The sequence below is a fragment of the Scyliorhinus torazame genome, chromosome 2, assembly GCF_047496885.1.
Source record: "Scyliorhinus torazame isolate Kashiwa2021f chromosome 2, sScyTor2.1, whole genome shotgun sequence".
NCBI classification, from domain to species: domain Eukaryota; kingdom Metazoa; phylum Chordata; class Chondrichthyes; order Carcharhiniformes; family Scyliorhinidae; genus Scyliorhinus; species Scyliorhinus torazame.
This window is the reverse complement of record NC_092708.1, coordinates 111317874-111330934: the sequence shown is the minus strand read 5'-3', so window position 1 is coordinate 111330934 and position 13061 is coordinate 111317874.

Sequence of the window (13061 nt, the reverse complement as noted above, 5' to 3'; positions counted from 1 at the left end):
CTTGAAAAAATCAAGAGTTCTGTTCTGGACCTTGAAAAGGTATTTTCAAATACCTTTGAAAATTTGAGAGTTTTAAACTTTCATTTGTCAGTAATTCATTGCATATAACACACATGGGCTTTGCATCCTGACTTGCCTTGGCACAATTAAAACCTTACCTCAAGAAAAATCATCTTTCTACTACTTTGTTCCTGATTTCAGTTTCTTCTTAATTGTTTGTTCACCAGAGGTCCCGGAGCTCTTGATACAGCTCACACCAGCACTGCTTTGTCCTTCCATGGACTCCTGAAAAGCTCTCTCCAGCACATTCAGTTGTGAGATCCTGACCTGTTTGTGCCTTGGTGACGCATGGTGACCAGCACACCGCCCAGCCTTGCGTCACCCCGCTTCCTCAAACGCCACAGCCAACCGGTGGCTGCCCACGGCTGGCAATCTTAACAACTGGTTGCGGCTGTTGGACACTTCTTCCCACGATTGGGAATGCCACAACCGATTGCTCCATGACCCTCTCGACACTCGCCCGCGGGTCGCAACCCTGAGTTTGAAAAACCCTGCTCTACACACACAAGACAGACAAACACATATGGGAAAGAGGGGTGGAAAAAGGTAATATGAAGGGTAAAAGGATAAAGGTTTCTGTTTCAGATGGACTTCTTTCAATTAGATTATTTCTAGTCTAGACTGTCAGTTCGGTGTTCTTGCTTTCAGTCTGTCATGGTTTTCACTGTAGCTTCATCGGGATCTCAAGACTTCTCTGCAGATTCAGAAACAAGCAGGCAGAAAATCTTTGTTGGAGAGAGAGAGAGCAGCTCACAACTTCTTCTCTCTGTGTCCAGGCACGTTCTCTTTCGGACTTCCGGTGGCGGCCATGGTGTGAGTGGTCGCACACAGGGCAGCTCCTGCTTGAAGGCATAGGAAAGAGCTCAGGAACTTGAAAGCGGGGGTGGTCTTTCTGCAGGAGACGCACCTCCATGTGAACGACCAGGTTAGGTTAGGAAGGGGTGGGTCAGGCAGGTCTTTCACTCGGGGTTTGATTCAAAATGGAGGGGGTGGTGATTTTAATGAGCAAAAAAATGGGATTTCTGAGTCCGAAGGAGGTAGGGGTCTAGATGGGAGATATGTGATTGTGAGTGGGATATTGGGAGGGGAGCCGGTGGTGTTGGTAAATGTGTATGCCCCAAATTGGGATGATGTGGGTTTTATGATGGGTTGCTGGCAGCAATCCCAGATTTGGCCATGCACCAGTTGATCATGGGAGGAGATTTTAATTGTGTCCTAGAGCCGAGGGTGGATAGGTCGAGCCCCAGGTCGATGGGTAGGGTCCGAATGGCAAGGGAGCTGGTGGGGTTTATGGAGAAGATGCGTATGGTGTACCCATGGTGCTTTCAGAACCATGGGGAAGGGAGTATTCCTTGCTTTCACACGTCTACATGGTGTATTCGAGGATTGATTACTTTCTAGTGAGTCGGTGATTTTGGTTGGGGTCGAGGGGGCAGAGTATGTGGAAATAGTTATCTTGGACCATGTGCCCCACTGGCTGGAGATTCGGTTTACATCAGGATGGGAGCGGGGGCCGGGGTGGAGGTTGGATTCCGGGTTGTTGGCGGATGGAGAGTTTTGTGACAAGATGCAGGTGGCGATTAAGGAGTATGTGGAGTTGAATCAGAATGGGGAGGTTTCGGCGGCCATTTGGTGGGACGCACTGAAGGCAGTGGTCCGGGGGGAATTATTTTGTTTAAGGCTCATGCAGATAGGGAAAGGAGGGAGGAACATGACCATCTTGTCAGTGAGATAGTGGAGGTGCACAGGGAGTATTCGAGGGTGCCCAAGGCGGAGGGATTGGCGAGGAGGAAAAAGTTGCAGGGGCAGTTTGACAGGTTGACAACGGGGAGGGCAGTATGGCAACTGCGTAGGGCAAAAGGGGTGAAATATGAGTCTGGGGAGAAGGTGAGCCGCATGCTGGTGCACCAGCTGCGGAGACAGGCCATGTCCAGGGAAATATTGCAGATACGAACAGGGGCTGGAGATGTGGTGTCGGAGCCGAGGAAAATAAATGAGGCATTTAGGGAGTCAACGAGCCCAACACCTGTGCCTGCAGCGAAGCCAGAGATCAGACGATTGCAACGAATGATCAAGGCGCTGGACAGACTAGATCTGTGAGCCCACTTCACCACTCCTGGACTTCAATTTTTTAACAGGGGGTGAATGTGGTGAATGTATTACTGCTACCATTTACCATTGTATTGCATTACATTGTATTGTATTATGCTGATGCCCTTTTGGGCTCCGCCCCCTCGGGGGAGGTATATAGATCTGCAGCCTGTAGACGGCACTCAGTACAGAACAGTCGCAGGCAGGCACAGATCTAGCTTATTAAAACCACTGTTCACTTCTACTCATCGTCTCATGTGAATTGATGGTCGCATCAAGGGAATACTACCAGGGACTGTACGAGGCGGACCCGGGGGGAGAGAAGGGGGACATGTGGCGGTTTCTAGACGAGCTGGAATTTCCCCAGGTGGAGGAAGCAAAGAGGCAGGTGTTGAAGGAGTCCCTGGATCTGAGGGAGGTGCTGGATAGTATCAGGGGTATGAAGTCGGGGAATGCCACAGGGCTAGATGGATACCCAGTGGAATTTTATAAGGAATTTGCGACAGACCTGGCACCACATCTGTTGGGGGCGTTTAATGAACCGCTGGAGAAGGGGACCTGCAAGAGACGATAAGGCAGGCAGTAATCACGCTAATCCCGAAAAAGAGGAAGGACCCGGTGGAATGTGGGTCACATAGGCCCATATCACTATTGAACACGGATGTGAAAGTATTGGCTAAGATGTTGGCGGGCGGATGGAGGAGTGTGTCCTGAGGGTGGTTGCAGAAGATCAACCAGGCTTCGTGAAGGGCAGGCAGCTCGCGAGTAATATAAGACGGCTGCTGAATGTAGTGATGAATCCATCGGGCGTTCTGGTACCGGAGGTGATGGTGTCCATGGATGCGGAGAAAGCATTTGATCGGGTGAAGCGGCGGTACATGTTCGAGGTTTTCGGAAGGTTTGGGTTTGGGCTGAGATTTGTGGCATGGGTGCGGTTGCTGTATGTGGCACCAAAGGCGAGTGTGAGGACGAATAATATGAGTTTGCAGAACTTTGACTTACACAGGGGTATGAGGCAGGGGTGCCCCCTGTCACCATTATTGTTTCCACTGTCCATAGAGTCACTGGCGATGGCTCTCAGGGCGTCGGCGGAGTGGCAGGGGATTATGAGGGGACAGAGGGAGCATCAGGTGTCGCTCTAGGCCGATGACCTCTTGCTGTATGTTTCGGATCTGTTGGAGAGTATGGGAAGGATTATGGTCCTGCTGAGGTTTGCGGGGGTTCTCAGGGTATAAACTGAATGTAGAGAAAAGCTAGTTTTTCCCAATGAATGCGATGGGGCCGTGGGAAAATCTGGGGGGTTGCAATTTACGGTAGCGAGGGATAGGTTTAGGTATTTGGGGATTCAGGTAGCAAGGGAATGGACAGGGCTCCATAAGTGGAACTTAAAGAAGCTGGTGGAGGAAACCAGAGAGGATCTTAAGAAATGGGATACACTGCAATTGACATCGGCGGGTGGGTCCAACTGGTGAAAATGAATATTCTGGCGAGGTTCCTGTTTATTTTTCAGGTTCTCCCGATGCGCGATCAATTACACTCAAGGTGAAGTGATTTCATAACTGAAGGCTTTAATCTACTAGAACTTGTTCCCCAGCAGCTTCGGTACAGAAAGTGAAGGCTGCTGGGATGGCACCGTTTCTTATACTTCGCCTGTCAGGGCGGAGCTACATAACAACAGCCAATGGTAGACTCCCGGGTTTAACCAATGGTCATCAGCCGCTTAGGTACCGCAATACCTGGTACTACCACATTCACCCCCTGTTAAAAAAGAGTCCGGCGGGGGTGGTAGCCAGTGGTAACAGTCGCCTTTAACATGGTATGATCAGGGATGGAGGTACCGTGCTGTCGAGGATATTTACAAAGTGTTCGTTACAGTTAAAGTCACAGCGAAGCAATCAGTCGATCAGGTGGCCTGGTCGTCCTTCTGGAGCGTCTGGGCTTCAGTGGTGATTCTGGTGGTGGTCCCGGTGGTTGCGACTCCGGGAGCATGGTTTCGGCCTCCCTGGCAGCTTCGTCACCCCTAGGTGGCGCTGTTGGGGCAAACGGTTGACCGGGGGGGGGGGGGGGGGCCTGTAGTGGGCGTCGGTGGGTGGGCAGGCCTCGGCAGGAGCGACGGGAGTACTGACCCACCAGTGAGGTGCTGTTGGGGGGGGTAATGGTTCGGGTGCGCGTGGGGTTCCGGCGGGCGCCAGGTCCCGAAGGTAGACTGTATCTTGCCGGCCGTCAGGGAACGCCACGTAGGCGTACTGGGGGTTAGCGTGCAGCAGGTGGACCCTCTCTACCAACGGGTCCGACTTGTGCGCCCGCATGTGCTTCCGAAGCAGGATGGGTCCGGGTGTTGCTAGCCAGGTTGGGAGCGAGGTCCCGGAGGAGGACTTCCTGGGGAAAATGAGACGTTCATGGGGTGTCCGATTTGAGTTTGTACAGAGCAGCGACTGGATGGCGTGGAGGGCCATCGGGAGGACTTCTTGCCAGCGGGAGACTGGGAGATCCCTGGACCGTAAGGCCAGTAGAACAGTCTTCCAGACCGTCCCGTTCTCCCTCTCTACCTGCCCGTTTCCCCGGGGGTTGTAACTGGCCGTCCTGCTCGAGGCGATGCCCTTGCTGAGCAGGAATTGACGCAGTTTGTCGCTCATAAAGGAGGAACCCCTATCACTGTGTATGTACGCGGGTAAACCGAACAGTGGAAAGATAGCCTGGAGGGCCTTGATGATGGTGGTTGTGGTCATGTCTGGGCAGGGGATGGCGAATGGGAACTGGGAGTACTCGTCAATCACGTTCAGGAAATACGTGTTGCGGTCGGTGGAGGGGAGGGGGCCTTTGAAATCCATGCTGAGGCGTTCAAAGGGACGGGAAGCCTTTATCAGGTGCGCCCTCTCTGGCCGGTAGAAGTGCGGTTTGCCCTCCGCGCAGATTTGGCAGCCCCTGGTGACTGTCCTGACCTCCTTGATGGAGTAGGGCAAGTTGCGGGTCTTGATGAAGTGGAAGAAACGAGTGACCCCCGGTTGGCAGAGGTCCTCGTGGAGGGATCGGAGGCGGTCCACTTGTGCAGTGGCACAAGTGCTGCGGGACAGGGCATCAGGAGGCTAGTTTAGCTTTCCCGGACGGTACAAGATCTCATAGTTGAAGGTGGAGAGTTCTATCCTCCACCGCAAGATCTTGTCATTTTTAATCTTGCCCCGCTGTGCAAGGCAACCCACCGTTGGTCCGTGAGGAGAATGAATCTCCTGCCGGCCAGGTAATGCCTCCAATGTCTCACAGCTTCTACTTGGCTTGTGCCTCTTTTTCAACCGAGGAATGGCGAATTTCGGAAGCATGGAGGGTACGGGAGAAGAAAGCCAAGGGCCTGCCCGCCTGGTTGAGGGTGGCCGCCAGAGCTACGTCGGACGCATCGCTCTCGACCTGGAAGGGGAGGGACTCGTCGATGGTGCGCATCATGGCCTTTGCAATGTCTGCTTTGATGCGGCTGAAGGCCTGGTGGGCCTCCGACGACAGGGGGAAGGTTGTGGACTGGATTAGGGGGTCGGGCTTTGTCTGCGTAGTTGGGGACCCACTGTGCGTAATAGCTGAAGAACCCGAGGCAGCGCTTTGGGGCAGTGAGGGAGGGGGAACACCATAAGGGGGCGCATGCGCTCAGGGTCGGGGCCTATAACTCCATTTCGCACTACGTAGCCTAGAATGGCTAGACGGTCGGTGCTAAACACGCATTTATCCTTATTGTATGTCAGGTTAAGTATTTTCGCGGTCTGGAGAAATTTGCGGAGGTTGGTGTCGTGGTCCTGCTGGTCATGGCCGCAGATGGTGACGTTAGCCAGATACGGGAACGTTGCGCGAAAGCCGTACCGGTCAACCATTCGGTCCATCTCTCGCTGGAAAACCGAGACCCCATTAGTGACACCAAAGGGAACTCTTAAAAATTGATAGAGCCGCCCATCTGCTTCGAAGGCAGTCTACTTGCGGTCACTATTACGGAGGGGTAGCTGGTGGTAGGCGGACTTGAGATCCACCGTGGAGAAGACCTCGTATTGTGTGATCCTGTTTACCAGGTCGGCTATACGGGGGAGAGGGTACGCGTCCAGCTGCGTAAACCTGTTGATGGTCTGGCTGTAGTCAATGACCATCCTATGCTTCTCCCTGGTCTTTACCACCACTACTTGAGCTCTCCAGGGACTGTTGCTCCCTTCGATGACCCCTTCCCCCAGCAGCCTTTGGACCTCTAACCTGATGAAGGTCGGTCCTGGGCACTGTACCGCCTGCTCCTGGTAGCGACGGGTTTGATCCGGAGTGTGGTTCGCAAACAGGGAAGGCGGGTCGACCTTAAGGGCCGCGAGGCCGCAGACAGTAAGGGGAGGTCTCGGGCCGCCAAATTTAAAGGTTAGGCTTTGCAAATGGCATTGGAAGTCCAGCCCCAGCATGGTAGCCGCGCAGAGGTACGGCAGGACATACAGGCGGAAATTGTTGAATTTCCTGCCTTGGACAGTGAGGTTCGCTAGGCACAACCCCTTTATCTCCACCGAGTGTGACCCGGAGGCCAGGGAGATCCTTTGGTTTACAGGGTGGGTTACGAGTGAACAGCGCCTTACCGTGTCGGGGTGAACAAAGCTATCCGTGCTCCCAGAGTCAATCAGGGAAGACGTCTCGTGGCCGTTGATGAAGACCATCGTTGTAGCTGTTGCGAGTGTCCGATGTCGACTTTGGTCCAGTGTCACCGAGGCCAGATGAAGCAGTTGCGAGTTCTGATCGGGCAGCGTGTAGTCGGCCGTGCTGGGGGCCTGGGGCCCCATCCAAGATGGCGTCGGGGATGGACAAAATGGCGGCGCCCACCCGTCCAGCGTGGTGTCCGGGGGGCAAGATGGCCACGCCCGTGGGTCGCACGTGGCCCTAGGATAGGGGGTGGCGGTGAGCGCTGGCTGGTCGGGGCCTGAAGGGGGGTTTGCCGCGGCGGTCCGGGGTCACTGGAGACCGCGGCCACGGCGTGGGATAGGGGGGTGGCGGTGAGCGCTGGCCGGTCGGGGCCTGAAGGGGGGGTTTCTGCAGCGGTCCAGAGTCGCTGGAGACCGCGGGGTGGCGGTGACCACTGGCCGGTCGGGGCCTGAAGGGGGGGGTTGCCGCGGCGGTCCGGAGTCGCTGGACACCGCGGGGTGGCGGTGAGCGCTGGCCGGTCGGGGCCTGAAGGGGGGGTTGCCGCGGCGTTCTGGAGTCGCTGGAGACCGCAGCCACGGCTCGGGCCTGGCCGATCCCCACAAAGTGGCTCTTCTTGCCGCACCCTTTGCAGGTGGCAGTGCGGGCCGGGCAGCGCGGGCGGGGATGGTTCGCCTGCACGCAGAAGAAACAGCGGGGCCCAGCGGCGATAGCAGGCCGACTCATAGCGCAGGCCTGCGGGGTCAGGGGGAAAGTCTGTGGGGCTGCCGCTGCGGGGCGCCACGCAGCCCAGGGGGCCGCCGCGCGGTCGGGCACATAGGACTGCGCGCTTTTGTAGGCAACGTCCATGGACCCTGCCAGGGCCCGTGCCTCTCTAAGTCCCAGGGTGTCCTTTTCTAGGAGTCTTCGGCGGATATCTGGAGAGCTCATACCTGCTACATAAGCACCCTGATTAAAAGTTCCGTGTGCTCGCTGCCCGAAACTTGCGGGCAGCCACAGTTTCGGCCCAGCACCAGTAGCGCCCGGTAGAAATCTTCCAACGATTCCCCGGGGCTTTGCCGTCTAGTTGCAAGCAGGTGACGTGCGTAGACCTGATTTACAGGGCGGATATAATGTCCTTCTAACAGTTCGATCGTGGCATCATCGTCCTCCGCCTCCTCGATAAGGGTGTAGATCCCAGGGCTGACCCTTGAGCGCTGGAGATGCATTTTCTGTCCTTCTGAGGGGGTGCCTCCGGCCGTCTCGAGGTAGCCTATAAAGCACGCCAGCCAGTGTTTAAATATTGCAGCCGAGTTCTCCGCATGGGGGCTGAGTTGAAGGCACTCCGGTTTGATTCGGAGATCCATCCTTCCAGCTTAAGTCTAGTAGATTAAATTGATGCGCGATCAATTACACTCAAGACGAAGTGATTTCATAACTGAAGGCTTTAATCTACTAGAACTTGGTCCCCAGCAGCTTCGGTACAGAAAGTAAAGGCTGCTGGGACAGCACCGTTTCTTATACTCCGCCTGTCAGGGCGGAGCTACGTAACAAGAGCCAATGGTAGACTCCCGGGTCTAACCAATGGTCATCAGCCTCTTAGGTACCGCAATACCTGTTACTACCATAATACCAAAGGCCTTTTTTCGGCAATTAGACATGATCATTTCGGACTTTGTCTGGGTGGGGGAGATGCCGAATGTTGGGAGGACCCTGCTACAGAGGCAGAGGCAGCAGGGAGAATTGGCGTAGTCAAACCTCGTGTTTGTGGTCTTAGACAGGAATGTGGAGGAGGTGGAGGATCCTCTTTTGTTTCACTTCTGTAATATGTTTGGTTATACTACTGAATGTATTATACTTTACTCAATCCAGTTGCTGTTAAGGTTTTCTGAACCTTGATGAAAAAGACTCAAAGTCGTCCAGTAGTAATGAAAGGTTTATTGAGTAACTAAAACAATAATTTTGTGAGTTCTTTACTTTAAGATTAATACTAGTAGTAAGGTTACAAGATCTAAATACAGTAGCTATGTTTAACTACACTAATCACTCTGAGCTAAATCTATGCTCCTGCTCTCATTACAGTACAACCAAAAGAAAGAGAGGAACAGCCTGAGTCTGGCTTTTATACCTGTTAGTGCTGCCCTGTAATGATCTTCTGATTACACATTAACCCCTTGTGTACATGCACATACAGAGACCACTATAGATCAGGACCCTTTGGTGGTGATATTTGGGGTTTCAGCGAATCCGGAGCTCATGGAGAGTAGGAAGGCCAATGTCGTGGCCTTCGCCTCTCTGATTGCACGGCGGCGAATTTTACTCGAGTGGCGGTCAGCATCGCCACTGAGGGTAGAGGCTTGGTTGAATGACCTGTCCGACTTCCTGCGGTTGGAGAAGATAAATTATACGTTAAGGGCCTCAGCAGAGAGGTTTGAGAAAAGGTAGGGGATTTTTGTGACCGTGTTTGAAGAGCTATTTTGTACAGGGGTGGGGAGTGGTGGTGGTGGTGGGGGGGGGGGGGGGGGGGGGGGGGGTGAGGGGGGGGCGGGGTGAGGGAGAGAGGGTGAAAAAGGTGAACAATTTGTAGACTGGAAAGTTGATTGCTGGGAAGTATGTTTCCTGGGGTGTTTATGTGTTGTAAGCTGTTTTGTTACATGTTTGTAATAAAATAAAAAAAAGGCATGTTTTTCTCTCCTGGGCCCTTTGAAAACATCCCACCTGGAAGAACACAATCACTGTCTGTCGCGGAGCCGGTTACAGTCTTTGGCCATTCAATTGGCCACCAGCCAACTAATTGAACCAAATCCTTCCAATCTCTCAGATGCCAGAAAGTCTGTGTTTTATGTTCAAAATATAAACCTTCAGAGCACAGTACTGTTTTGTAACTTTTGAATCCCTCACTTCCTCTACTCGACTTAAAGGTACATGTCCATTAAATATCCATAGATCAAAAATGATTATGACAAAGTAAAAGAAATGGGAAATAAGGGAATGACAGGAAGGGTCCTTACAGTGTCAAAACATTTTTCCACGTGTTGCCTCTGATTTTTTTGCCAATGCTTTAAATCATTTCCCTCTGACCTAAAACACGTCAGCCACTGGAAACAGTTTCTCTTTATTTACTCTACTTAAACCCTTTGTGATTTAAATATATTTCTGCTAGAATCTGAATGCCATGGATTTTCATAAATCCTGCTCTTTCCTATAATTCAAAGGCTAACAGCCAGGCTTGCCTTCATGTAATGTTAATTTGAAAATGTTTGACATAAATATAAGCATTATGTAATTATATTCAAATAAATCTTTTATGTAATCCCATTTTACTATGGAAATTATTTAAATTTTTGTTCAACTAGGATTACATGAGGGAGAAGGAATAGTGTTAATTTGGATTTCCCAATGGAGGTGCAAATCAGGTTGTGAAATGCTGAACTTATGTCCAGATTTTTGGACAGTCTCTTCAGCATAGCAGAAAAAGCGGAACAGCCCAAAAATCCGAAATCCTACCCCCTAACGCGGGACTTCATATTTTCATGGGGATGGGAATGGGGTCAGGGAGCATTTTGTCCATGCGCAACTGGCTATTTAAATCAGTAGCTGCCTCCACTCTAGTCGGATACTGTTTACTCCAGGAGTGTGAAACCCAAAGTGTGCAAAGTAGATCTGGTAAAAACAGGTCTTAACTTGGCGTATTTCTTTGCACAGCCAGGGGACCCCTTTGGAGAGGTAGGGTATCCGTGGGGAACTTGCTTTCATATTCTATTCACTGCTTAGGGATTGACACAAAACAAATTACAACTGTCTTTCCTTAACCCTCAGGAGTAGGAGGGTGAGGTTCCTGATCTCGTAGGTCAATTATTGTTGCCCTTACTGACTCATGCATCCAAGTGGCAGGAAGAACTTGGTGCTGGAGAAGGCTGTGTAGTGAAGGAACATAGAGGAGATAGGCATGACACCCTTGCATATAAAGCCAGTCAGTGAGAATCTGGAGGCTAGAGGGAGGGCAGAAGGCACGACAGCCAGTAGTATCCTGTGGTAGGACACCTACCTCAATATGTCGGAGAACTAGTATCGAAAGCAACTGTGGCTATTATCTCTTAAGAACTTGGTTAATGACCCCCTTTAGAAATCCACAACCAGAGGCAGAGTGCAACTACAACAGTAGTCATATCATCACCAGAAGTACAATCAAGCAGACATTTGTCATTTAAAAAATGCGCTTCATATGCCTCGATCACTCAGGTACAGCACTGGAATATACCCCAGCAAGATTATCAAGAATAGTAGTGGTGTGCTTCAAGCTGCACAACATTGCACAGCAGAGGGACATACAAATCAATGACAATGATGGCATGGGCAGAGTTTCAACCTCTGAGGAGGAGAAAGATGAGGATGTGGAGGATGGGTAGGCTCCCAATAACAGAGCAGCCGGGAGGCATGGCCATGTAGCCAGGACTGACTCTGTGCAGGAGGAATTCATTGCCAGACAGGTCCTTGAGAAAAGTAGATTCTTGTAAAGTCCAGTTACTAGTGGTGTACCACAAGGATCTGTTTTGGGGCCACTGCTGTTTGTCATTTTTATAAATGACCTGGAGGAGGGCATAGAAGGATGGGTGAGTAAATCTGCAGATGACACTAAAGTCGGTGTAGTTGTGGACAGTGCGGACGGATGTTACAAGTTACAGAAGGACACAGATAAGCTGCAGCAGGGCTGAGAGGTGGCAAATGGAGTTTAATGCAGAAAAGTGCGAGGTGATTCATTTTGGAAGAAATAACAGGAAGACAGAGTACTGGGCTATTGGTAAGATTCTTGGCAGTGTGGATGAGCAGAGAGATCTCGGTGTCCATGTATATAGATCCCTGAAAGTTGCCACCCAGGTTGAGAGGGTTGTTAAGAAGGCGTACGGTGTGTTAGCTTTTATTGGTAGAGGGATTGAGTTTCGGAGCCATGAGGTCATGTTGCAGCTGTACAAAACTCTGGTGGGGCCGCATTTGGAGTATTGCGTGCAATTCTGGTCGCTGCATTATAGGAAGGATGTGGAAGCATTGGAAAGGGTGCAGAGGAGATTTACCAGAATGCTGCCTGGTATGGAGGGAAGATCTTATGAGGAAAGGCTGAGGGAGTTGAGGCTGTTTTCGTTAGAGAGAAGGTTAAGAGGTGACTTAATTGAGGCATACAAGATGATCAGAGGATTGGATAGGGTGGACAGTGAGAGCCTTTTTCCTTGGATGGTGATGTCAAGCACGAGGGGACATAGCTTTAAATTGAGGGGAGATAGATATAAGACAGATGTCAGAGGTAGGTTCTTTACTCAGAGAGTAGTAAGGGTGTGGAATGCCCTGCCTGCAACAGTAGTGGACTCGCCAACACTAAGGGCATTCAAATGGTCGTTGGATAGACATATGGACGATAAGGGAATAGTGTAGATGGGCTTTAGAGTGGTTTCACAGGTCGGCGCAACATCGAGGGCCGAAGGACCTGTACTGCGCTGTAATGTTCTATGTTCTATGTTCTAAGCCTTCTGAAGCATTGGAAATCAGCCAACAACTTCCTGTTGACGGCATGTCAAGATGGACCTCAGCATGCTGCCCTCCTTATCACTGGTAAGAATCTCCTTCAAAATATTACCATTCTTTCTGATTTCTCTAGTGTACAGTCATGTATAATTGGAAGTACAAATATTAATGAGATACTTAAATGTGGTATATTTAACATGAAAAGTGTGACCACAGTGAACCCATTAGTGCTCCTGGCGAGATGGAACCCTTCGCTCTCATACTTACATAATGCCCCCATGTTGCCTTGCAGGAGGTGGAGACAATCTTTTAACTTCTCTGTCTAAATGGCAACAAGGACCGTGGTAGCCTATCTTATTGTGGAGGCACCCACTGGGATGGCCTTCAGACTGCAGCCGTTGCATGTGTGCGAGGATAGCCATGGTCAGAGCACATATGCAGCAGATGAGGGCTCTGGCGCAGCGGCTGCGCAGGAAGATGAGAGTGTTGTGGAGCTCTTGGTAACTTCACCCTCAACAGTGACCTGCGCAGACCTGGGCTGGCTGCTCCTCTTGATACCTGAGGGATGATCTGACCCAGGTGGGGTGAGGGAGCAGAGCTGGAACTTGTATGAGACACAAATGTTATAGGCATAATATTCTAATTGTGAATGCATGCTGTGATGCATGCCATCACCTTAACCATGTTTGTGCTCCCCTTACGACACAACCCAAATCCTTTCATGCCAATATCCCCTTCTGTTCACCGAAGTGACAGCATGACATCCATGTGCT